We start from the raw sequence: 23,545 nt of genomic DNA on the forward strand, positions 1-23,545 counted from the left end.
ACCCCCAACAGGACGGAATGCTCCCAAAGATAGTCCTGCTAAAAACAGTGATTCATTAACTTGTCAAATTCACTCATTAAGAAAGAGTGAAACTATACATACTAAATTTTGGTCATCAGGAGACACAAGTTATACAGTTGCTCACAGCACAATTCTCAACAGTTTATTTGAAGATGAACTCAAACCCAGCCGGGAATAATGGCAGCCTTACACACCACCGCAAAGCAGATGAAATTCCAGCTAGAATAAATGAATTTAGTTAATTGATATGCCAGAGCTCTTACAATATTAGCCAAACGGCTAACAACATACCTTTAAGCAGAACCCACACACACCAAGGGCAGAGCTAGCAAATGACGCATCCCAGGTAGCCTAATTGCAGCCTTTATATCAGCAGTACCATGTTCTGATAGGCTGTCGTTCTAATTACAGGGGAGGGAACTTATCCAGTCTGCCACACTAGGATAGCAAAGTCCACTAAAAGAGGTAGAGCTTTTTCACATTTGGCTCCCAAACTCTGGAATAGCCTTCCTGATAATGTTCGGGGTTCAGACACACTCTCTCTGTTTAAATCTAGATTAAAAATGCATCTCTTTTGCCAAGCATTCGAATAATGTATCTTGAATTGTGAGTGTAGTTGCATCTGATCAAATGCGCATTCTTATTCTTTAGCTTGGGTTAAAGAATACCTGAGAAGAGATGATGCTGACCCCTCAGAGGACCTCAGATGATGCTAACCCTGAATCAACAAACAGAACTAACAAATATTGCTACGTGTGACTGCATCATATAATAATTATTAATTATTAATAATATTAATAATGTTCATCGTCTGGCTGACTACGTCTTGTATTAATTTTTCTAAAAATGTGCACAAACTGACAGTCTCCACTTATAAGCTATTACTAAATATTGTAGAAACATAATTTTCTGTAAAGTTGCTTTGTAACGATTTGTATTGTAAAAAGCGCTATACAAATAAACTTGAATTGAATTGAATTGAAACACAAAGCCACCTACTAACTGCAACAATTGTCTTAGTCTGCCTTCAATTTTACTGAGAATATTTCAGATTATTACATACTGTGCTGTAACATGGTGTGGTATAGCCAAGTTGGGCAATGATTGCAAAGTGACATACCCTCTCATTCACCTCTTATAAGAGCTCCAGAATCAAAGTAACAGATCTTAAAACCTTGGTCATCAAGGCTTAAAATAAGACCAATTGCTTTAATCTGCTTACAAATGAACCACATATATGCCTCGATCTTTTACCATGTGCTGAAATGTTTTTTTTTTTTTTTAGAAAATAAAACACTTTTAGTGTGCTCAAATTGGGAAATCAAGGTCAAAGTCTTCTGTTGTCTTAATTATGACTGTGTAACAATCAGCCTTATTGGAAGATGTTACAATAATTAAAAGGGATCCGACTATACTGTGTGAGGTAAAATAAGCGTTTTTAAATATGGAAGCATATGGATAGCAATATTCAATTTGGAATGTAATATGCAAAATGACAATGCAATATGTAAAATGGCAATGCATTTCTGTATTTACATTTACATTTTCCAATACATGCAACATTTGGTGCAAAATGAAAATGAAAATGAAATTACATAATTTTAATTTGCCATTTCATACACTAGTTTTGATATGTAAAATGAATTTTAACGCTTTATAAGTTGCAAAATGAAAATGAAAATGTGTTACAGAAATGATTAGATATGTATACTATGTTCAAGCAAAAACTGTGGCAAAATCATCATTCAAATGTTTTTTTTTTTTTTTTAATTGCAATTACACTCACAGTCAAGACACTTACGATTGCATTTTCATTCAATGTGTTGCAACGAATGTAGCAAAATTCAACGTGCACATTGAAAATGCATTCCGAGCCGATCCCGTCTCTGCCCCCTCCCGCCATGTCCATCACTGCGTGAACAAGGCGGGGCTTGCAGAAGGCCAGAGACTCAATACTCAGGAGGATTCAAGTGAGAGAACATGGACAATACAGTTGGTCCGTGTATGTTTTGATTATAAAAACGATTAGGTTTATGGCTTCAATATTTTATTCGCACTTGTGGGCGGTTCTGAAACGCTCCTTTCATCTGATTGGTCGAATCACTCCGCCTTCACCACGGCTCTTACATTCTTTCAGACAGAATGAGTCTGTACTAGTACAGCACTGTAATGTCTGAAACCAGCACTCACTGTTAATTAACATAATATTTGAATTAGATGTTGCTGGGCACATATTTCGTGTTACTGAGACCTGCAAGTGACCCCTTTAAATTATTTATAGGTTATAGTGTTGTATGAATATTGTCCCACTGATAAATACAGTGCAGTACACACAGTGCTTTAAGTGGGCTGGTACGCACCGGTACTCAGTACCGCCACTTCCAAATATAGCTCTTGAGCGTACCGCCACCTCTCCGTGCGCCCAGAACGTGCTTTTAGCATACCGGTACGCTCATTTGGACATCTGTTTTAAAAGAGGTTTTAATCCTTTGGCTGCGCTGCCGCTTTTCAGAGCGCCCTTCACAATACAAGCTTCCTAATTTGTCCCGAATCCCGAATCTGGCCCTAATTGTCCCGAAAATATTTCCTAAAGCAAAATCTTGAGTATTGTCTGATAAACATTAAAAACTGTCTGCGGAGGTTGAGTCGTCCTGCAACCAGCCCCCGTCGGCTGCTCATTGGCTGCAGCATCTTTTTTCTAAGTTCTAAAAAAAATACCGTAGGCGAGGCACGAATTTAGATATTCATTTATCTAATTAATCTATATGCACAAAAACAATACTACCTTTTTAGTCCCCTTTTTGTTTTAAAGCTTGATGAAGAGAGCGCAAGTTGCTGCTTAAATAAGTTTAAGCTCATTAGCGTTAGGGTTACAGAAAGGTCTGATTTACGCACTGTTACAACAGTCATTGGTTTTTTTTTTTTTTTTTTTTTTTTTTTTTTTTTTTTACAATTTTTTTTACAATGACATTTGAGTTCATGATTTTAATGTTGTTGTTTCTTGTGGCAGACTAAAGAGTAATGACAGACGGTTAATCTTTGAATAAAAATGTGTTGGGTTAAGGTTTGAAATTCATTATCTTTTATTATAGACTACGAAGTCTAATATCATAAGCCCACCATCCCGTCACCCAAGACCACAGACACCCCCCCCCCCCCCCCCATATTTATATTCATGTATTTATATGTCATTTAAACTGATGTAAACGGGAATCCTGTCGCCCCCTCTAGTGGACATTAAGTGTTAAGGCCTTCATTGTCAGGAGAAAGCAGGCTGGATTCAGATGCGGGTAAACTCAAGGCTTTATTTAAGCAGAGGAGGCAGAGAAGATGAGTCACGTTTCACAGGTTTCACTCGTAGTGAGAGGATGAGAAGCAGATGAGTCAAAGCAGATGAGTAATGTTCCACAGTAGTACGTATAACCGCCGAGACCGGAGGGATGACAGCTGGAAGCTACTAGGAGCTCTGGGCTTGTAAGAACAAGGGCAGAGAAATCAGCTAAACACACTGGAGCCTGAGGACAAGACACGACAAGGTGAGTACAAAGAGCAGCTAGAAGATCGGAGCTATTGGTACGAGTAACAACAGTCTGACAATAAACAGAGGAACACAGGGAATAATAAAGGGGAAAAAATTAGAAGGACATAGAGAACAGGTGGCGAGCAATTAAGGTTAACAACGGGGAAACAAGGGAGGCGGGGAAAACACAAACAGGCAGACGCGGTGAGCTGTCAAACCATCCAAACACACACAAATACATACACACACCAAAAAGGCAGGTTATTAGCCCCGAGACCCGACAGTACCCCCCCTCCCAGGAGCGTCACCTGGCGCTCTAGGAAGGGGCCTACCTCGATGCCGCCAGAAGTCCTCAATCAACGAGTGGTCCAGAATGTCCCGGGACGGCACCCAACTGTCCTCTGGACCATACCCCTCCCAGTCCACAAGATACTGAAACCCCCTGCCGCGGCGCCGCTCATCGAGTAATCTCTTAACCGTATAGGTAGGAGATCCATCCACAAGACGAGGGGGTGGGGGGGTGGGGCGACTACAAGCAGGATTAAGGGGGGAAGAGAACACAGGCTTGACCCTGGAAACATGAAACACCGGGTGAACCTGACCAAGAGTAGGAGGGAGCTTGAGCCTGATCGCCACCGGACTAACCACCTTGGTGATGCGGAATGGCCCAATGAATCTGGGTGCCAGCTTACGAGAAGGCGCCCGGAGAGGCAGATCCTTGGTAGAAAGCCAAACCCGTTGACCACACACATAGGCAGGAGGAGAGGACCGGCGACGATCAGCTGCACTCTTTGTTCTGCCAGAGGTTTGGATCAAAATACTCCTGACTTTCTCCCAGGTGCGACGGCAGCGCTGGACGAAAGCCAAGGCGGGTGGAACCGCTGCGTCGGGTTCCTGTGATGGGAACAGAGGTCGATTATAACCAACAGCACACTCAAAAGGGGACATACCTGACGCGGCCACGGGAAGGGTGTTATGAGCGTATTCTGCCCAGGAGAGCTGCTGACACCAGGAACCCGGATTGTTGGATGCTAGACAGCGGAGCATTCTTCCTAGATCCTGGTTGGCCCGCTCACACTGCCCATTGGTCTGGGGATGAAAACCGAAGACAGACTTGCAGAGGCCCCAATCTGTCTACAAAATTCCCTCTAGAACCGGGAGACGAACTGGGGACCCCTATCTGAAACCACATCCACCGGTAACCCGTGGAGACGGAAGACGTGATCCACCACCAGTTGGGCGGTCTCCCGGGCGGAAGGCAGCTTGGGCAGGGGGATAAAATGAACCGCTTTGGAAAAACGATCCACCACCGCGAGAACTACAGTGTTACCCTTCGACGGAGGAAGCCCAGAGACGAAATCAAGGGCAATGTGGGACCAAGGACGGGAAGGGATAGGGAGAGGATTCAGTAGACCATCAGGAGGGCGATTGACAGGCTTATTTTGGGCACATGTGGGGCAGGCCAACACAAACTGTCTAACATCTGTGGCCATAGTAGGCCACCAGAAGCACTGTCGGATGGCAGACAACGTTCTCCGAATACCTGGATGGCAGACTAACCTGGATGAGTGACCCCACTCAAGGACCTCAGAGCGCAGCGCAGCCGGCACCGGCAACCTGCCCGCCGGGCACACTCCTGCCACCTGCACCCCTCGACCGGCCTCCTCAACTCGCTGCTCGATACCCCATGAAAGAGCCCCAACCACCACCCCCTCAGGAAGGATGGCCTTGGCCGCAAACTCCCTCCCCGGAGCACCGAACAGGCGAGAGAGGGCATCGGGCTTGGTGTTCTTAGATCCCGGCTGGTACGAGAGGGTGAAGTTGAATCTGGCAAAGAAGAGCGCCCAGCGGGCCTGACGCGAGCTCAGCCTCTTGGCCGAACGGATGTATTCAAGGTTCTTGTGATCCGTCCAGACCAAGAAGGGCTGCACTGACCCCTCCAACCAGTGACGCCACTCACCCAAGGCCAATCATACCGCCAACAGTTCTCTATTGCCAATGTCATAGTTACACATAGTTCTGCAGGGCTGAGACGACGAGAGAAGAATGCACAAGGATGGAGCTTCCCATCATGGAGGGAACGCTGAGATAGAACTGCGCCAACCCCAACGTCCGAAGCATCAACCTCGACAATGAACTGGGCCTCCGGATCTGGAACCAACAGAACAGGTGCAGAGACAAAACGGGACTTTAAAATGTCAAAGGCTACCTGCGCTTCCCGGTTCCATCTGAAGGACACCTTAGTGGAGGTTAAGGCTGTGAGCGGTGCAGCGATCTGACCAAAATTCCGGATGTATCGCCGGTAGAAGTTGGCAAAACCCAGGAAATGCTGCAGAGCCTTCCGGGAGTCAGGGACCGGCCACTGGGCGACAGCTTCAATCTTAGCGGGATCAAGCTTGATCCCCTCCGTAGAAATAATGTGGCCAAGGAACGTAACTGACTCAGCGTGGAATTCGCACTTCTCCGCCTTGACAAACAACTGGTTTTCTAGCAACCGCTGGAGAACCCGTCTGACATGCTGGGTGTGTAATTGGAGAGAAGAGGAGAAAATCAAGATATCATCCAAATACACAAAGACAAATTGATTAATCATGTCACCCAACACGCTGTTGACGAGTCCCTGGAAAACGGCTGGAGCATTGGTAAGACCAAACGGAAGAACCAAGTACTCGTAGTGTCCCGAAGGGGTGTTAAATGCCGTCTTCCACTCATCCCCCTCCCGAATGCGCACCAAGTGGTAGGCGTTGCGCTGGTCTAACTTGGTGAAGACCCGAGCTCCCTGCAATAATTCAAAAGCAGAAGACATTAAAGGTAGGGGGTACCTGTTCTTGATAGTAATGTCATTCAAACCTCTGTAATCTATACAGGGGCGCAGGGAGCCGTCCTTCTTCTAAACAAAGAAAAAACCTGTACCAGCGGGAGAGGAGGAATGGCGGATGAGCCCAGCCTGAAGTGACTCATGTATGTACTTGTCCATGGCCTCTCTCTCAGGACCTGAAAGGGAATATAAACGACCCTTAGGCGGAGAAGAGCCCGGGAGGGGTCGTAGGGGCGATGCAGAGGTAGCGAGGTGGCCCGGGCCTTACTGAAGACCGCCCGAAGAACATGGTACTCCGCCGGAACACCAGTAAGGTCAGAAGGATCCTCCTGAGGAACACAAGACACAGAGACAGGACGAAAAGCAGCACCCAAACACGACACGTGCCAAGACTGACTCCAGGCTAAAACAGAATTACTGACCCAGTCAATGTGTGGATTGTGCTTGTGCAACCATGGGTGTCCCAGAATTAAAGGAGCCTTAGGGGAATCAATAATAAACAGTTCAATCAGCTCACAATGGCTGCCAGCAATATGAAGGTTTATCTTGGGTGTGACGTGGGTGATTGTGGTAAGGGGACGGCCAGCTAATCACCACGCTGATACGGGACTAACCACAGGAATAAGCGGTATTCTCCAACGTTGAGCAGAGGCAGCATCAAGGAAGTTCCCCTCAGTCCCTGAGTCCACAAGGGCGAGTCCAGCGTGTGAACGACTCTGGAAGGAGAGTGCGTGCTGCAGGAGAGCTTGAACTGAGAACCATGCCCACCAGGACTCTCCGCCTCACTGGTGGGCCCTGGCTTTTAACGGGCACTGAAGGGCGAAGTGGCCTCCCTTGCCGCAGTATAGACACGCCCCCGACGACAGACGCTCCTGCTTCTGCTGTGGTGTAAGCCGTAAACGACCCAACTGCATGGGCTCCTCCTCCGAGTGTTGTCGGCCGGCTGAACTGGCTGAACTTGCTGAAGAGGACTCTAGGTGGTGCCACTGGGCGGGTGTTTGCCGTTGTTTGTGGCGGCGGCTGAGACGATCCTCAATACGGAGTGCGAGATTAATGAGATTATCCAATTCCCGCGGGAGCTCTATGGCCGCGAGTTCATCAGAAATGGCGAAATCCAACCCCTCAACAAAACGGGCGCGCAGCGCGCTCTCATTCCAGCCGCATGCCGCAGCTAAAGTCTGGAACTGGATGGCATAGTCAGTGACGGAGCTCCTCCCCTGTGACAGTCGCGATAACTGGGCCGCCGCCTCGTCACCCTGAGCAGAGCGATCAAACAATTTGGCCATCTCTTGACTGAAATCCGCGAAAGTGGCACAATAGGGAGCCCGCAATCTCCATACGGCAATTCCCCAGCTAAACACACTGGAGCCTGAGGACAAGACACGACAAGGTGAGTACAAAGAGCAGCTAGAAGATTCGGAGCTATTGGTACGAGTAACAACAGTCTGACAATAGACAGAGAAACACAGGGAATAATAAAGGGGAAAAAATTTGAAGGACATAGAGAACAGGTGGCGAGCAATTAAGGTTAACAACGGGGAAACAAGGGAGGCAGGGAAAACACAAACAGGCAGACGCGGTGAGCTGTCAAACCATCCAAACACACACAAATACATACACACACCAAAAAGGCAGGTGATTAGCCCCGAGACCCGACATTCATTGCTCAGGTAACAAAAGTCTGACCAGTAATACACCAACGAGTCAGGCGAGTCTGAAGATCTGAGCTGAATTTGGTGAAACATTAAAATTTTAGTCGGTGTCAGTTACTCTCATAATAAATAATAATAATGTTCAAATATATTTTGGCTTTCTCAAGCCCAAAAAAGAAGACTAAGAAGAGAAACATCATTCAATTTAGTATGTAATAAAACTAATACTAATTTGTTTCATAAATTTAATTATATTATTTTTCACAATTATTTATTAATGTCAAACACATGTAAGGTCCAGGCACTCGGCCCAAGGAAGGTATCCGGTGCTGGATGAAGGTTTCCGGCGTGTTCGGTCTTTCAGCGCGTAGAGTTATTAAATTTAGGTTAAGCTCAAATCTGACTCCATTATTTATTTAATCTGACTCCATTTTAATATGACCTCGAATTTAGGTTGGAATGCAAATTGGTGGTACGTCTGTTTCTAATTAGTAGGCCTATTCTTCTGACATTTGATTATTCTAGTTAAACTCTTTAGTTTATATTAACTTGTTCATTCGGGTGCTCATGTCTCTAACAAGGATTCAACTTAATCTACTAGAGTCAATAATTACAGAGTAAAACTGAATAAAATCAAATGTAACAATTTATTATGAGTCAGGTAAATATGAATTCTGCCAATTACATATCCAATTGAAACACATCAAATAATTTCAATACAAAACATCAAATTCTCAAAGATGAATCTAAAGGTAAAATATGCATACCTGACCTTAGAAAATACATAGTATGAAGTGAAGAGACACACAACACACTACAGGCTTTCTGGCTACAGAAATCACCCTGATCCTCTTGCTGCAATCGTTTAAATACCTCAGACCAAGACAAACATCCCCCGAGATGGAGACAGGAACTAACAATTGGAATTTGCATTAACTCAGGTCCCAAGCCTGGGTGGTTTTACAACTCAATGGTAATAGCGGGTAATTTGCATGGAGGACCATAGGAAAGGGCACTCCCATCACAGTAATCAAGATATCTCTTGACTCTTCGGATCTTATAATCTACTTTTGTAAGACTGAGACCATTGTACCAGTTGCACTGAGACATTTCCAATGATACTAGACATGAGTGTTAGTTAACTTGCATTGACATTTTCATGTAATCATTTTGAGCAGACTGAGTAGAAGGAAGAGTGGGTGAAGGGATTTAAAATGAAACAAATGGCCATAAGGGGAGGAGGTCTCCTGCTCCTCCACTCTGTGGGGTGTCTCGAAGATGCCGTGTACGTTTGTACTGTCTGTTTCTCAGGAGATCAAAGTATCTCAGGTTCTTTCACCTTACAGTTCCTCCGTTTGACCCCCAATGGGTCACATTCAGATGAATCCAATGGGGTCACTGTTAGATGATTGTTTATCTTTGAGATGTTATCTCAAAATTGTCTTTGTAATGTTAGCAGCTTTAAAAACCTTCTGAGGGCTGTATTCATCTGCAGAACACTCAGTCTCAGCATGTGTGTGTCGCTTGAGTTTGGCAGGTGGATGAATATCTCCAGGGTTTCTACCTGTGGTTGAGCTCAGCATGTGAGCACACTTCAGTGGGTCAATCTGAGCCTTTACGACTTGTTCAGTTTACGTGTCATTCCTTTATGGAGAAACCTCTGCTCCTTATGGCACCTTCTCTAGGACGATAGATTGACCCATCTTTGTGAATCCTCTCACCTCCAGCGATGCATTTTTTTAGACAGACTTCAGTAAGTGAAGGTGTTCTCCTTGCTTACACACTGATTTGTGTGGGACACCTGAAAAGCTTCTTAGTGGCCATCCAAAGACTGAATTCTGATCAGCTTAATGTCATTACCCATAGAGTAAGATCATAAGTTAACATAAGAGCAATAAAACAAAAAAGAGACCTGATGAATTCATGTCAGCTAGTGCAAGTGGTACATCTGATGTTAAAAGTGGTCCCATGTAAGCATAAATTTTGGAATGACTCAAATGAAATGCAGCAAGAGGTCAGTATAACTTGAGCATTAATTTAGAGGTATGCATCAATAAACAAGTCATATAATGACAATAAGAACATTCAATCACAATTATGAAGGTATATACAATAATCACACTGTTAATTCAGGAATCTTCTATTTCTAAGCCACTTTAGAAGATCTAAGGTTTTTTAGACGTGACTTAGAACATGATTAAAACATTTTTCTACAATGTAAATCCTAAATTCCTTGTAACAGGTGTGTGTGTGTGTGTGTGTGTGTGTGTGTGTGTGTGTGTGTGTGTGTGTGAATGGGTATCTGATATAAAGGCTAAGTCACAGTTGATGGTTTGGTAAAGTTAAAAACTTTATAATTGATTGATAGAGATGAAGTGCAGGCACTTCATATTTGATTATTTTAATAATGTTTATTGTCATTCGTGATGTGTTGGGAAACCAGGGGCCCTCTGGCTTGTCAACCATCCTAATAACAATTGGAAAGATTCAATATTTTAAATTGTAAAGGCTTGTCTGCCTCTGTGTTCAAAAATTTGCGCCATCGATCTGTGACTTTTCGTGCAAATGTGTGTTACAGTGTTGTTTTATGAGTTTAGACGGTTGCAGATAGTAGATATGTTGTATCTTTTGGAATGTAATTAATTCTATTGTCCTGTGTGTGTGAGGCTATGTGGTTCTGTCTGTGTGAAGATGGACAATAGATCTTTAGTGGAGTACCACGTTTGTAATCTAAGCCATCATTGTCTTCTGTTTGTAGTGTACAGACTGGATAGTCAAAATGAGGTGATGCATTGGTGGAGTTGTGTGTTCTGTGCTCATGTCTGGGAGATGGATGGATTCTAATCTATAGCAATCTGTGTTGCAAACATTTAGTTCCGGTTCTAATCCGGGAGGCCATGTAGATATGTGTGTGGTGATGTTCTCCTGTGAGGTGTGAATGGCCCCTTCAAGTGTCTTCACATCCATCTCCCACTTTTCAGGTTATGTTCTAACAATTCTGTTGTCCTGGTTTGGTGCAGATGGGACCAGACACCTTCCTGGTATCTGTCCTCCAAAGAATTACAGTGGTCAACCTGAGACAGAAACAAACACAAGGGAATCACAGTTAATTTTGAACTTTCATCAGTTTCATGTTCAGGCATGTGGAATTATTTTAACTATATTCATCCTCATGTATTGTAGTTTTAATCCAGATGTCACATGAAACGGAGTTCCGTTAGTCAGATCTGAATTCCTGCTACCGCTTCAGTGCAGTCTGAGTGTGTAACACCTGATGCTGCTCTTGCAGTAGAGCCCTCACAGTCTGCTGTGTCATGAGCATTAGAGACCCCAGTTCTACTGGGGACATTTTCTAGATAAATTGTTTTTATCACCCATGTCGTCTTAGTTGCTGTTGCTCTCATTACAGTCAGATCTGTGGGCAGAAATGTGTTCACCTGTTTTGGTGTTGTCTGTTTGACAATTGTTGTTTTATTGTGTTGTTCACACATGCAGATCTCTGTGGCACATAAAGACTTAAACAGGATTATTGAAATTTGGATGTTTCCATATTAAACTCATTGCTGCTAAACTGCTAACCCACTAGCAAGTGAAGTCAGTAGCTGAAGGCCTTGCATGAACAATGCAGTCAACTCACTAAGAGTTTTATCTGAGGTAGACTTGTTACATGTAAACCCCTGATCTTTGCCTTTAGAAAGCGATATTCTACGTTTCAGAAAATAAGGTGGAGGTCTACCCCTTCCCAGTGACCAGCATTTTTCCTCTGTATGGCCTATTTTCTGACAGGAAGAACAAAACCTGTTATCTTTGCCACAGGTTTGTTTGCTGTGTTCTCCTGAAGTTTGAGGATTTTCATGACTCTGTAATGCTTTCTTTACACCATGCGCTCTGGTCCCTGACTCTGCGCTATTATGGTGCTGCATCTCCTTAAGAACTGAAATCGGCACACTTTCTTGAGCAGTGGCACAGGCTTCCTCTGAACTAAAAGTTCTAGATTCATCACAGCAAGTCACCTCCTCCAAGAAGTGGACATGCTTTTCAGTCCCATTGCTTTTAGAATAATTCCCTTCTGTCATCAACTGTGCAGATGCAATAGTTTGGGGCTTTGATTTCCATCGGTTTTCTATCCTTGAACCCCAATCTACAATCGTTCTGAATGTGTTTTCGGCTGAATCTGCTCCGTTTAACAATGCATTTTGGACTGGAGTGCCAGCATTGTTCTTTATGAGTTGTAATAATGGTTCGTGATCACGGCTTGCATTTTCTAGACCGGAATATTCTTTTTATGTCGTCCACAGACGTTCAGCGTATTTTTCAAATGGTTCATTGCTTTCCTGCTTAATTTCTAGTATCCTGCTCCAATCTGCGCTTGTTGGACCCCTTATATCTAGCAATGCCTGTTTTAATCGTTCAAAGATACTTTCGTCAGTTTCGTTATTGTTTCGCTTGATTATGTCTCCAGATTTCATTTGAGGGGTTAATTTAGATCGGAGTTCTTCAGGAATGGTTAAGAGTGCGATTTGCCATACGTCCCTAGTTTCCAATTTATACACTGTGGTTTGTAACATCAGTGTTTCCCAATAAGGTTGGAATGGCCCTCTTCTGGGCATCATTCCCACGATCTGTTTGTGTGTTGTTCACTCTTCGCATGTTAATGGGCGGCTAATCGTGGTTATTTCATCGTTTGCTTTTGTTATGGTTTTGATTACAGCAATTTTAACTGATTTGGAAGGTTTTTCGATGGATTTTGCTCTGGTTTTAATCGACTTCGCTGATTTTGTTCTCCGTGTCTCTGAACGGGATCTCGGTTTCTCTGAGAATCTAATGCGGCAACATCATCATCATCACTATCGCTGTTTCTATCATAATCAAAGGTTTCATCCAGTGCCGCTTGCTTAACTGCAGCCACTGGGAAGCCTGCATTATTACAGCAGTCTTCAAGAGCTGATATATAATTATTGCCGGTTTGGAGTTTCTTTTGAAGCTCTTCGAGTTTTTCCTTGACATCATCTCACTCTTTCTTGCACAACCTTGTCTTTCGAATGTAAATGCCTCGACCTGTGCTCTTAGTTTTTGCAATTCTTCGGAGCGCGCTTTTTCAATTTCTTTGATGCTTGTTATTGTTCGTTTGTTTTCAGCTATTGTCTTAAGGTCATTTTTACGAAGCAGGTAGATGATAGCAGTCGGGATATTTTTATATTTTGATTTAGATGCCAATTTTTTGCCCTCAGCCAAAAACCAGGCTATAATTTCGTTGTTTTTCCATTTAAGATTGAATCCTTTATCGTTTAAACTAAGAAGTGTGTCTTGTATTTGTAATGCTTGAATTTCCATGATCTCCTGATCTACACTGTCACTGTATTGTCCCTGAAAAGCCATGTTTCCCGGTTAATTCTCCCCCCACCGGATTTCTACGGTCTCTGGTCTAACAATGGGTATGTCGACCCGTTCTAAAAATGTGTCTATATGTGAAATGCAAAAAGCTTTCCATCAACACTTCTTATAAGAAAAAGGAATGAACTTACCACAGCAGTTGTAGACAGGGAAGAAGCTCAAACCTTATATCTTCAGAGAGAATCAATCTGAAATTCGCGCTGGGAAGACGTCACTCGCATAAGTAGGGAGATCACGTCGGCTGAGTCACCACTTTGTAAGGTCCAGGCACTCGGCCCAAGGAAGGTATCCGGTGCTGGATGAAGGTTTCCGGCGTGTTCGGTCTTTCAGTGCGTAGAGTTATTAAATTTAGGTTAAGCTCAAATCTGACTCCATTATTTATTTAATCTGACTCCATTTTAATATAACCTCGAATTTAGGTTGGAATGCAAATTGGTGGTACGTCTGTTTCTTATTACTAGGCCTATTCTTCTGACATTTGATTATTCTAGTTAAACTCTTTAGTTTATATTAACTTGTTCATTCGGGTGCTCATGTCTCTAACAAGGATTCAACTTAATCTACTAGAGTCAATAATTACAGAGTAAAACAGAATAAAATCAAATGTAACAATTTATTATCAGTCAGGTAAATATGAATTCTGCCAATTACATATCCAATTGAAACACATCAAATAATTTCAATACAAAACATCAAATTCTCAAAGATGAATCTAAAAGTAAAATATGCATACCTGACCTTAGAAAATACATAGTATGAAGTGAAGAGACACACAACACACTACGGGCTTTCTGGCTACAGAAATCACCCTGATCCTCTTGCTGCAATCGTTTAAATACCTCAGACCAAGACAAACATCCCCCGAGATGGAGACAGGAACTAACAATTGGAATTTGCATTAACTCAGGTCCCAAACCTGGGTGGTTTTACAACTCAATGGGAATAGCGGGTAATTTACATGGAGGACCATAGGAAAGGGCACTCCCATCACAGTAATCAAGATATCTCTTGACTCTTCGGATCTGTATTATCTTATAATCTACTTTTGTAAGACTGAGACCATTGTACCAGTTGCACTGAGACATTTCCAATGATACCAAACATGGCTGTAAATATCACTTGCATTAATATAGACCATTATATTCTACTATTGACCATTCTGAGTGTGCTATGTGAAGGGAAGGAATGGGATGAGAAGGAACTGTTGCATATGTGAGAGAGGCGTTTCCTGCATTTTCTCTCAGTGAGATGTGGGAACAGATGTCTGTATGTTAATGCACTGTGTGTCTTTAGTATGTCTCAGAAGATCAAAGTGTCTGAGGTTTCTGTAATTCTTACAGTCTGCCCTTTGACCACATGACATGAATACAGATGATTCTCACAGGGGTCACTTGTCAGGCACTTGTAGTCCTTGTGATGTAGTATTTGTAGTTGTAAAGGCCTTGAGAAAGGCCTTTGTGTACACCATTCTCAACAGGTGCATGTAGCTTGAATTCAGCAGGTGGATGAACAGGTTTAAGAGATTCACCTGTCTAGTTGGGAACAACCCATGTGCATAGTTCATTGAATCAGTCCAGGCCTTTTTAGCTTGACGTGTCTTTCCATCATGGATAAACTTCTGTCTCTAAGTCAAAGTCAAAGTCAAAGTCACCTTTATTTATATAGTGCTTTAAACAAAATACATTGCGTCAAAGCAGTTCATCATTGGATTCAGTTATGTCATCTCTGTTCAGTTAAATAGTGTCTGTGCATTTATTTGCAATCAAGTCAATGATATCTCTGTAGATGAAGTGTCCCCAACTAAGCAAGCCAGAGGCGACAGCGGCAAGGAACCGAAACTCCATCGGTGACAGAATGGAGAAAAAAACCTTGGGAGAAACCAGGCTCAGTTGGGGGACCAGTTGTCCTCTGACCAGACGAAACCAGTAGTTCAATTCCAGGCTGCAGCAAAGTCAGATTGTGCAGAAGAATCATCTGTTTCCTGTGGTCTTGTCCTGGTGCTCCTCTGAGACAAGGTCTTTACAGGGGATCTGTATCTGGGGCTCTAGTTGTCCTGGTCTCCACTGTCTTTCAGGGATGTAGAGGTCCTTTCTAGGTGCTGATCCAGCATCTGGTCTGGATACGTACTGGATCCGGGTGACTGCAGTGACCCTCTGATCTGGATACAGACTGGATCTGGTGGCCACGGTGACCTCGGAACAAGAGAGAAACAGACAAATATTAGCGTAGATGCCATTCTTCTAATAATGGAGCAAGTACATAGGGTATTATGGGAAGTGTTTCCGGTTCCGGTTTACCTAATTAATGCAGCCTAAAAATCCTTTAACGGATTTGGATAATAAAAGCATATTAGTATGTTATGTGTATGCCAGGTTAAAGAGATGGGTCTTTAATCTAGATTTAAACTGCAAGAGTGTGTCTGCCTCCCGAACAATGTGAGGTAGGTTATTCCAGAGTTTGGGCGCCAAATAGGAAAATGATCTGCCACCCGCAGTTGATTTTGATATTCTAGGTATTATCGAATTGCCTGAGTTTTGAGAACGTAGCGGACGTAGAGGATTATAATGTAAAAGGAGCTCATTCAAATACTGAGGTGCTAAACCATTCAGGGCTTTATAAGTAATAAGCAATATTTTGAAATCTATGCGATGCTTGATAGGTAGCCAGTGCAGTGTTGACAGGACCGGGCTAATATGGTCATACTTCCTGGTTCTAGTAAGAACTCTTGCTGCTGCATTTTGGACTAGCTGTAGTTTGTTTACTAAGCGTGCAGAACAACCACCCAATAAAGCATTACAATAATCTAACCTTGAGGTCATAAATGCATGGATTAACATTTCTGCATTTGACATTGAGAGCATAGGCCGTAATTTAGATATATTTTTGAGATGGAAAAATGCAGTTTTACAAATGCTAGAAACGTGGCTTTCTAAGGAAAGATTGCGATCAAATAGCACACCTAGGTTCCTAACTGATGACGAAGAATTGACAGGGCAACCATCAAGTCTTAGACAGTGTTCTAGGTTATTACAAGCAGAGTTTTTAGGTCCTATAATTAACACCTCTGTTTTTTCAGAATTTAGCAGTAAGAAATTACTCGTCATCCAGTTTTTTATATCGACTATGCAATCCATTAGTTTTTCAAATTGGTGTGTTTCACCGGGCTGCGAAGAAATATAGAGCTGAGTATCATCAGCATAACAGTGAAAGCTAACACCATGTTTCCTGATGATATCTCCCAAGGGTAACATATAAAGTGTGAAGAGTAGCGGCCCTAGTACTGAGCCTTGAGGTACTCCATACTGCACTTGTGATCGATAGGATACATCTTCATTCACTGCTACGAACTGATGGCGGTCATATAAGTACGATTTAAACCATGCTAATGCACTTCCACTGATGCCAACAAAGTGTTCAAGTCTATGCAAAAGAATGTTGTGGTCAATTGTGTCAAACGCAGCACTAAGATCCAATAAAACTAATAGAGAGATACACCCACGATCAGATGATAAGAGCAGATCATTTGTAACTCTAAGGAGAGCAGTCTCAGTACTATGATACGGTCTAAATCCTGACTGGAAATCCTCACATATACCATTTTTCTCTAAGAAGGAATATAATTGTGTGGATACCAACTTTTCTAGTATCTTGGACAGAAAAGGGAGATTCGAGATTGGTCTATAATTAACTAGTTCTTTGGGGTCAAGTTGTGGTTTTTTGATGAGAGGCTTAATAACAGCCAGTTTGAAGGTTTTGGGGACATATCCTAATGACAATGAGGAATTAATAATAGTCAGAAGAGGATCTATGACTTCTGGAAGAACCTCTTTTAGGAGCTTAGATGGTATAGGGTCTAACATACATGTTGTTGGTTTAGATGATTTAACAAGTTTATACAATTTTTCCTCTCCTATAGTAGAGAATGAGTGGAACTGTTCCTCAGGGGATCTATAGTGCACTGTCTGATGTGATACTGTAGCTGACGGCTGAATGGTTGCAATTTTATCTCTAATAGTATCGATTTTAGAAGTAAAGTAGTTCATAAAGTCATTACTGCTGTGGTGTTGGGAAATGTCAACACTTGTTGAGGCTTTATTTTTCGTTAATTTAGCCACTGTATTGAATAAATACCTGGGGTTATGTTTGTTTTCTTCTAAAAGAGAAGAAAAGTAATCGGATCTAGCAGTTTTTAATGCTTTTCTGTAGGATATGTTACTTTCCCGCCAAGCAATACGAAATACCTCTAGTTTTGTTTTCCTCCAGCTGTGCTCCATTTTTCGGGCTGCTCTCTTTAGGGTGCGAGTATGCTCATTATACCATGGTGTCAAACTGTTTTCCTTAACCTTCCTTAAGCGTAAAGGAGCAACTTTATTTAAAGTGCTAGAAAAGAGAGAGTCCATAGTTTCTGTTACATCATCAAGTTGTTCTGAGGTTTTGGATATGCTAAGGAATTTGGATACATCAGGAAGATAACTTAAAAAGCAGTCTTTTGTGTTAGAAGTGATGGTTCTTCCATACTTGTAACAAGCAGAGGTGGAAAGAGTACAAAAATATTCTACTCAGGTAAAAGTACCATTACATTAATGAAATTTTACTTAAGTACAGGTAAAAGTACCAGTCTAAAAATCTACTCAAGTAAAAGTAAAAAGTAGCTCATTTAAACTTTACTCAGAGTAAAAATTACTTAGTTACATTTTAACAGTTGGAGGGAGTCAAAATGGGACAGGCCAAGGGTGTCAAACTCAGTTCCTGGAGGGCCACAGTCCTGCACAGTTTAGATTTAACCCTAATTAAACACACCTGATCCAGCTAATCTAATCATTTAGGTTTATTTGAAAACTACATGATATGTGTGCTGGAGCAGGGTTAGAACTAAACTCTGCAGGGCTATGGAGTATAGGTATATTAATCTCAAACTAGTTGTTTTTAATTAAAGGAATCAGTTATTTAGAATAATAAAACATTTGGGCTGTTACCAGGCAAATCAGTATCAACAAACTCATCTTTTAATGCAGAGGAAATGCAGAAGATTCATTGGAAGTGGCATTTAGATGTATTACACTGTTTAGTGCAGGACAAGAATGCATTTAACCTGCAGTTACCAATGCATGAATAATGTTTTGATATACAAGACATAAAATGTTGAATACTCATTTGAAATGATAAGAAATTAATTATTTTAAAAAATCAAAAGATACTTTAAATGTGAAATTAAAATGGCCAGTATGTGTCAGCAAGTCACTGTTAATAAGTGAGTCATTGCGACTGAACCGAATCATTTAAACGGTTGATTCATTCAGGAACGAAACACTGTCACGTTGCTCAGAGACGCAAAACTGTGCTTTGGTGGCTGTGCTTGGAATTATTTTCTGTTGTAGAAATAGAGCTAAAAAGGCAATATGGTGTCTAAAACGCAAGTCTCTTAATTAACTTGTTTACTGAACTGTTATATATATGTATGTATATATTCATGATGATTTTTGGAGGAAACGATGGCATTCTTTGTGTGATTTTGATTTAATATATGAAATTATATAAATATGTGAATTTTCTGCCCCTATATCTTCAATTTTGTGATCATTCTAAATGCATTTTAGGAGACTGAATCACACAGTGAAAGAACGCACTATAAATGCGCGCGCACATCAATAAAACAAAAATAGCACACTCCTCACCACGGTCTTTTTAGCTAATTTGTGCAAAACCTCTTGCTAAAATGTCAATGCTTCATTTTAACCACCAATGCAACGATGCAATTATTTAGCTTACCTCTACATTCTTGCGCAGGGTTGATGTTTTGTCGAGATTTTATAAGCTGCTAGTTTGGTCTTCCTAGGCAAGTACAGCTTACACTGCATAATAGAGCATACATATGACCAGGGGTTCACTTCATTTCCTTCGAGTTCAACTTCAGAATATGACGGGGTTTCGTTTTCAGCGGTGTCTGCACCACTAACGCCTGTTTTGTCCGTCTGCATCTTTCTTGTGATTTTAGCGCAAGTTTGCCCTCCTGCCCATTATTTACTGACGTAGTTTCCAGGGAGCGATTTTTTTTCTTTTTTTTTTTTACTCAGTAATTACTGTGTTTCAAAATGTAGCGAAGTACAATACTTCAAACAAAATATACTTAAGTAAAAGTAAAATTACAGATTTAAAAAATTACTTTAAAAAGTATTAGTACACAAAAAAGCTACTCAATTACAGTAACGCGAGTAAATGTAATTCGTTACTTTCCACCTCTGGTAACAAGAAGTAGAATTTACAATTTTGGCTATATGAATTTTGCAAAGAACTAAATAATGATCTGAGATATCATCACTTGGCTGAATAATTTCAACACCATCAACATCAATTCCATGTGACAGTATTAAATCTAGAGTATGATTTCAACAATGAGTAGGTCCTGAAACGTGTTGTCTAACACCAATAGAGTTCAGAAATAAATGCTGATCCCAATGCATCGTTTTCATTATCAACATGGATATTAAAATCACCAACTATTAAAACTTTATCTGCAGCCAGAACTAACTCGGATGTAAAATCACCAAACTCTTTAATAAAGTCTGTATGGTGCCCTGGTGGCCTGTATACAGTAGCCAGTACAAACATAACAGGGGATTTATCATTAACATTTGTTACTCTGGATAATGTTATATGAAGCACCATTACTTCAAACGAGTTATACTTGTAGCCTGCCCTCTGAGAAATCCTGAAAACGTTGTTATAAATTGAAGCAACACCTCCACCTTTGCCTTTTAGACGTGGCTCATGTTTATAACAGTAATCTTGGGGGGTGGACTCATTTAAAATAATGTAATCATCAGGTTTTAGCCAGGTTTCTGTCAAACAGAGTACATCTATATTATGATCAGTGATCATATTATTTGATCACTTTATCATATTATTTGATTTGTCTTTAGTGACACCTTCCCTCTGTCTTTCTTGCCTCTTTTGATGAATCTTGTCACTTCCAATTGTGCAGATTTCTGTGCAGGCTCCAACAGGTGAAGGGTTCTCATTGGTTACACACTGCTTTGTGTGAGACACCTAAACAGCATCTTAATGGCTCACTGATTGAACAATGATAAACTTGATGTCATTTTGAACTGAAAAGAAAGCGGTGAGATACAATACAGGAACATAAAACAAAAACTATGAGGTAGGTTAATTTAAGCAGGTGCGAATGGTACATTAGGTCTCAGGTGTCTTGAGGTCTCATGTCATAAAGTGGTCCCATTTTAAAACAGCCGATTCCCCACTACCACTCTGATGGAGTCTAATAGTAATGGAATTTAAGAATGCTTGGTCTGAGTGGCTCAAATGAAAAGTAGCAAAAAGTCCGTGTAACTTTCATATTTATAAAGATGGTATGCCTCAATAAAACACATGATAATAATACTAATAATCCAATCACAATTATGAAGGTATATATAATAATCACACTGTTCATTCAGAGATTTTCCATTGCAAGCCACTTTAGAAGATCTAAGGTTTTTATGAAGTGACTTAGAATATAATTAAAACATTTTTCTACAATGTAAATCCTAAATTCCTTGTAACAGGTGTGTGTGTGTGTGTGTGTGTGTGTGTGTGTGTGTGTGTGTGTGTGTGTGTGTGAATGGGTTTCTGATATAAAGGCTAAGTCACAGTTGATGGTTTGCCAAGTTTAAAATGTTATAATTGATTGATAGAGATGAAGTGCATGTACTTCATATTTGATCATTTTAATAATGTTTATTGTCATTAGAGATGTGTTGGGAAACCAGGGGCCCTCTGGCTTGTCAACCACCCTAATAACAATCAGAAAGATTAAATATTTTAAATTGTAAAGGCTCGTCTGCTTCTGTTCAAAATTTGTACCATCAATCTGTGACTATTCGTGCAAATGTGTGTTACAGTGTTGTTCCATGAGTTTGCAGACAGTTGCAAATAGTTATATGTGTGTGCCTATTTTAGCATGGGATAAATTCTATTGTCCTGTGTGTGTGAGGCTATGTGGTTCTGTCAGTGTGAAGATGGACAATAGATCTTTAGAGGAGTACCTTGTTTGTAATCTAAGCCATCATTGTCTTCTGTGTGTAGTGTACAGACTGGATAGTCTAAATGAGGTGATGCAATGGATGAGGTGTGTGTTCTATGGTCATGTCTGGGAGATGAATGGAGTCTAGTCTATAGCAATCTGTGTTGCAAAAATTTAGTTCCGGTTCTAATCCGGGAGGCCATGTAGATGTTTGTGTAGTAATGCTCTTCTGTGAAGTGTGAATGGCCCCTTCAAGTGTCTTCACATTCATCTCCCGCATTTCAGGCTATGTGACAATTCTGCTGTCTTGGCTTGATGCAGATGGGACCAGACACCTTCCTGGTATCTGTCCTCCAAAGAATTACAGTGGTCAGCCTGAGACAGAAACAAATACAAAGAGAACCACAGTTAATTTTGAACTTTCCATCAGTTTCATGTACAGGCATGTGGAATTATTTTAACTACATTCCTCCTCTTGTATTGTAGTTTTAATTCCAGATGTCACATGAAACAGAATTCCGTTGGTCAGATCTGAATTACTGCTACCGCTTCAGTGCAGTCTGAGTGTGTAACGCCTGATGCTGCTCTTGCAGTAGAGCCCTCACAGTCTGCTGTGTCATGAGCATTAGAGACCCCAGTTCAGCTGGGGACATTTTCTAGATAAATTGGTGTTTTTATCACCCATGTCATCAAGAATTCCAATGGACCAATGTCCATGGCTTTAGTTGCATTTGCTCTAATTACAGTCAGATCTGTGGGCAGAAATGTGTTCATCTGTTTTGCTGTTGTCTGTTTTAACAAATGTTGTTTTATGGTGTTGTTCACACATTCAGATATCTGTGGCACATGAAGACCTCTTGTATTTTGGTATGATGTTTAGTATTTTTACACCCTCCTTTCATTATTTTTCAAGTCAATTTTAAAGATCGAATGGTGTTTTGTGGCGGCATTCGACTGTGGCTTTGTGTAAATACAGTCATGCTCCAAACAAAGGCAAGGGAGTTTTACAATTGCAATGCAAATTTAGTCCTGTAGTAACAGGGAGCCAGCCTGAGAATGTGAGTATGAGGTGTGATCTGGCTCAAAATGCTTCCATACCAATGGTTTTTGTTAAGGGAGCCACACTATTGAAATTAAAATAAACCTCCTCCCTTTTTGGGAACTGGGTAGCAGACCAATGAATTTTAATTTTAACGGTTAGCAAATCACATTTCTCCATGTAGTGCCATGCTTGGCGATTATAATATAATGTACATTATAAATTGATTTATAATATAATTATATTATATTAAAATAGTATATATTAGAATGATATTATTTCTGGTCTCTGGAGAGTCTTTGGAATAATATAATTGTCAAGTTTTCTGTCTTGGAGGAGACCTTGTGATTTGGCCATGTAGTCACAGTAGTACACACATGTACATTGTATGCACAATAACTAGTCCTTCTCAAAGCCAATGAGAGACTCTGAAGTTGTTAACACTTAATGCAAGCAAGCATATTTGGAGTACATGGTCAAATCACAACTTTTCCATTCTCCATCTCTCCAAATTTTCCATCTGCAATAAGGTCTAAGTTGACACAAATTGCATTCTCATGTCAATTCATTTGAATATGAAAAGGTGCTGAGGAGCTGGGCAAGCTCAGGGCTGATGCAATACACAATCACTGTCTTTACGTCTCGAAGGTTTGATTATTTAATGTAGTCTGTTTAAAGACTATATGAAGGCCCACTAGCCATTTGGTTGGTATAAGTTGTGATATGTTTAATTGTGTGTTACTATTTGGCCATAAACACCTCCCATTCAACAGGGAGAGAAACATAAGTCTTCTGAGTGAGTGCTTTGATCCACTCTCAGAAACAAAGCCATTTGTTTTATATTATCATCTATTGTTTGACTGCAGTCAAGAGGAGTTCTGCTCTGTAGTAGTAAGTTCTCAAAAGTTTAGGTATCATTTTGGCCTCAATGAAGCTTTCTTGGAAGCTCTTTTATATCTGTGTTGTGATTTTATCACTCTGTTTTGCCCAACTTCCATATCATATTCAAATGTATCAACTTAATTGATCTTCCTATATCAAATAACAAGTTTTCCAATTGTTTATAATTTAGCATTTTTAT

The 23,545-nt window shown here is 41.1% G+C and overlaps 2 long non-coding RNA genes across 3 annotated transcripts; one reads left to right on the plus strand and one right to left on the minus strand.

The window, feature by feature from the left end:
* The first annotated feature begins 9,593 nt into the window (after window positions 1-9,593).
* On the plus strand, window positions 9,594-21,622 carry LOC132101333 (uncharacterized). Its single transcript, XR_009423161.1, has 2 exons — window positions 9,594-10,114; window positions 20,830-21,622. It is a non-coding gene; the product is annotated as an uncharacterized LOC132101333 (long non-coding RNA).
* LOC132101332 (uncharacterized) lies at window positions 10,362-20,466 on the minus strand. Of its 2 annotated transcripts, XR_009423159.1 has the most exons (4): window positions 20,330-20,466; window positions 14,139-15,020; window positions 13,537-13,728; window positions 10,362-11,085 (listed from the first exon to the last, which is right to left on the minus strand). It is a non-coding gene; the product is annotated as an uncharacterized LOC132101332 (long non-coding RNA). The 2 variants fall into 2 exon arrangements; XR_009423160.1 differs by lacking the exon at window positions 13,537-13,728 and having other exon boundaries at window positions 14,144-15,020.
* Window positions 21,623-23,545: the final 1,923 nt, after the last annotated feature.

This window comes from Carassius carassius, chromosome 23 (genome assembly GCF_963082965.1).
Source record: "Carassius carassius chromosome 23, fCarCar2.1, whole genome shotgun sequence".
In the NCBI taxonomy this organism is placed as follows: Eukaryota; Metazoa; Chordata; class Actinopteri; order Cypriniformes; family Cyprinidae; genus Carassius; species Carassius carassius.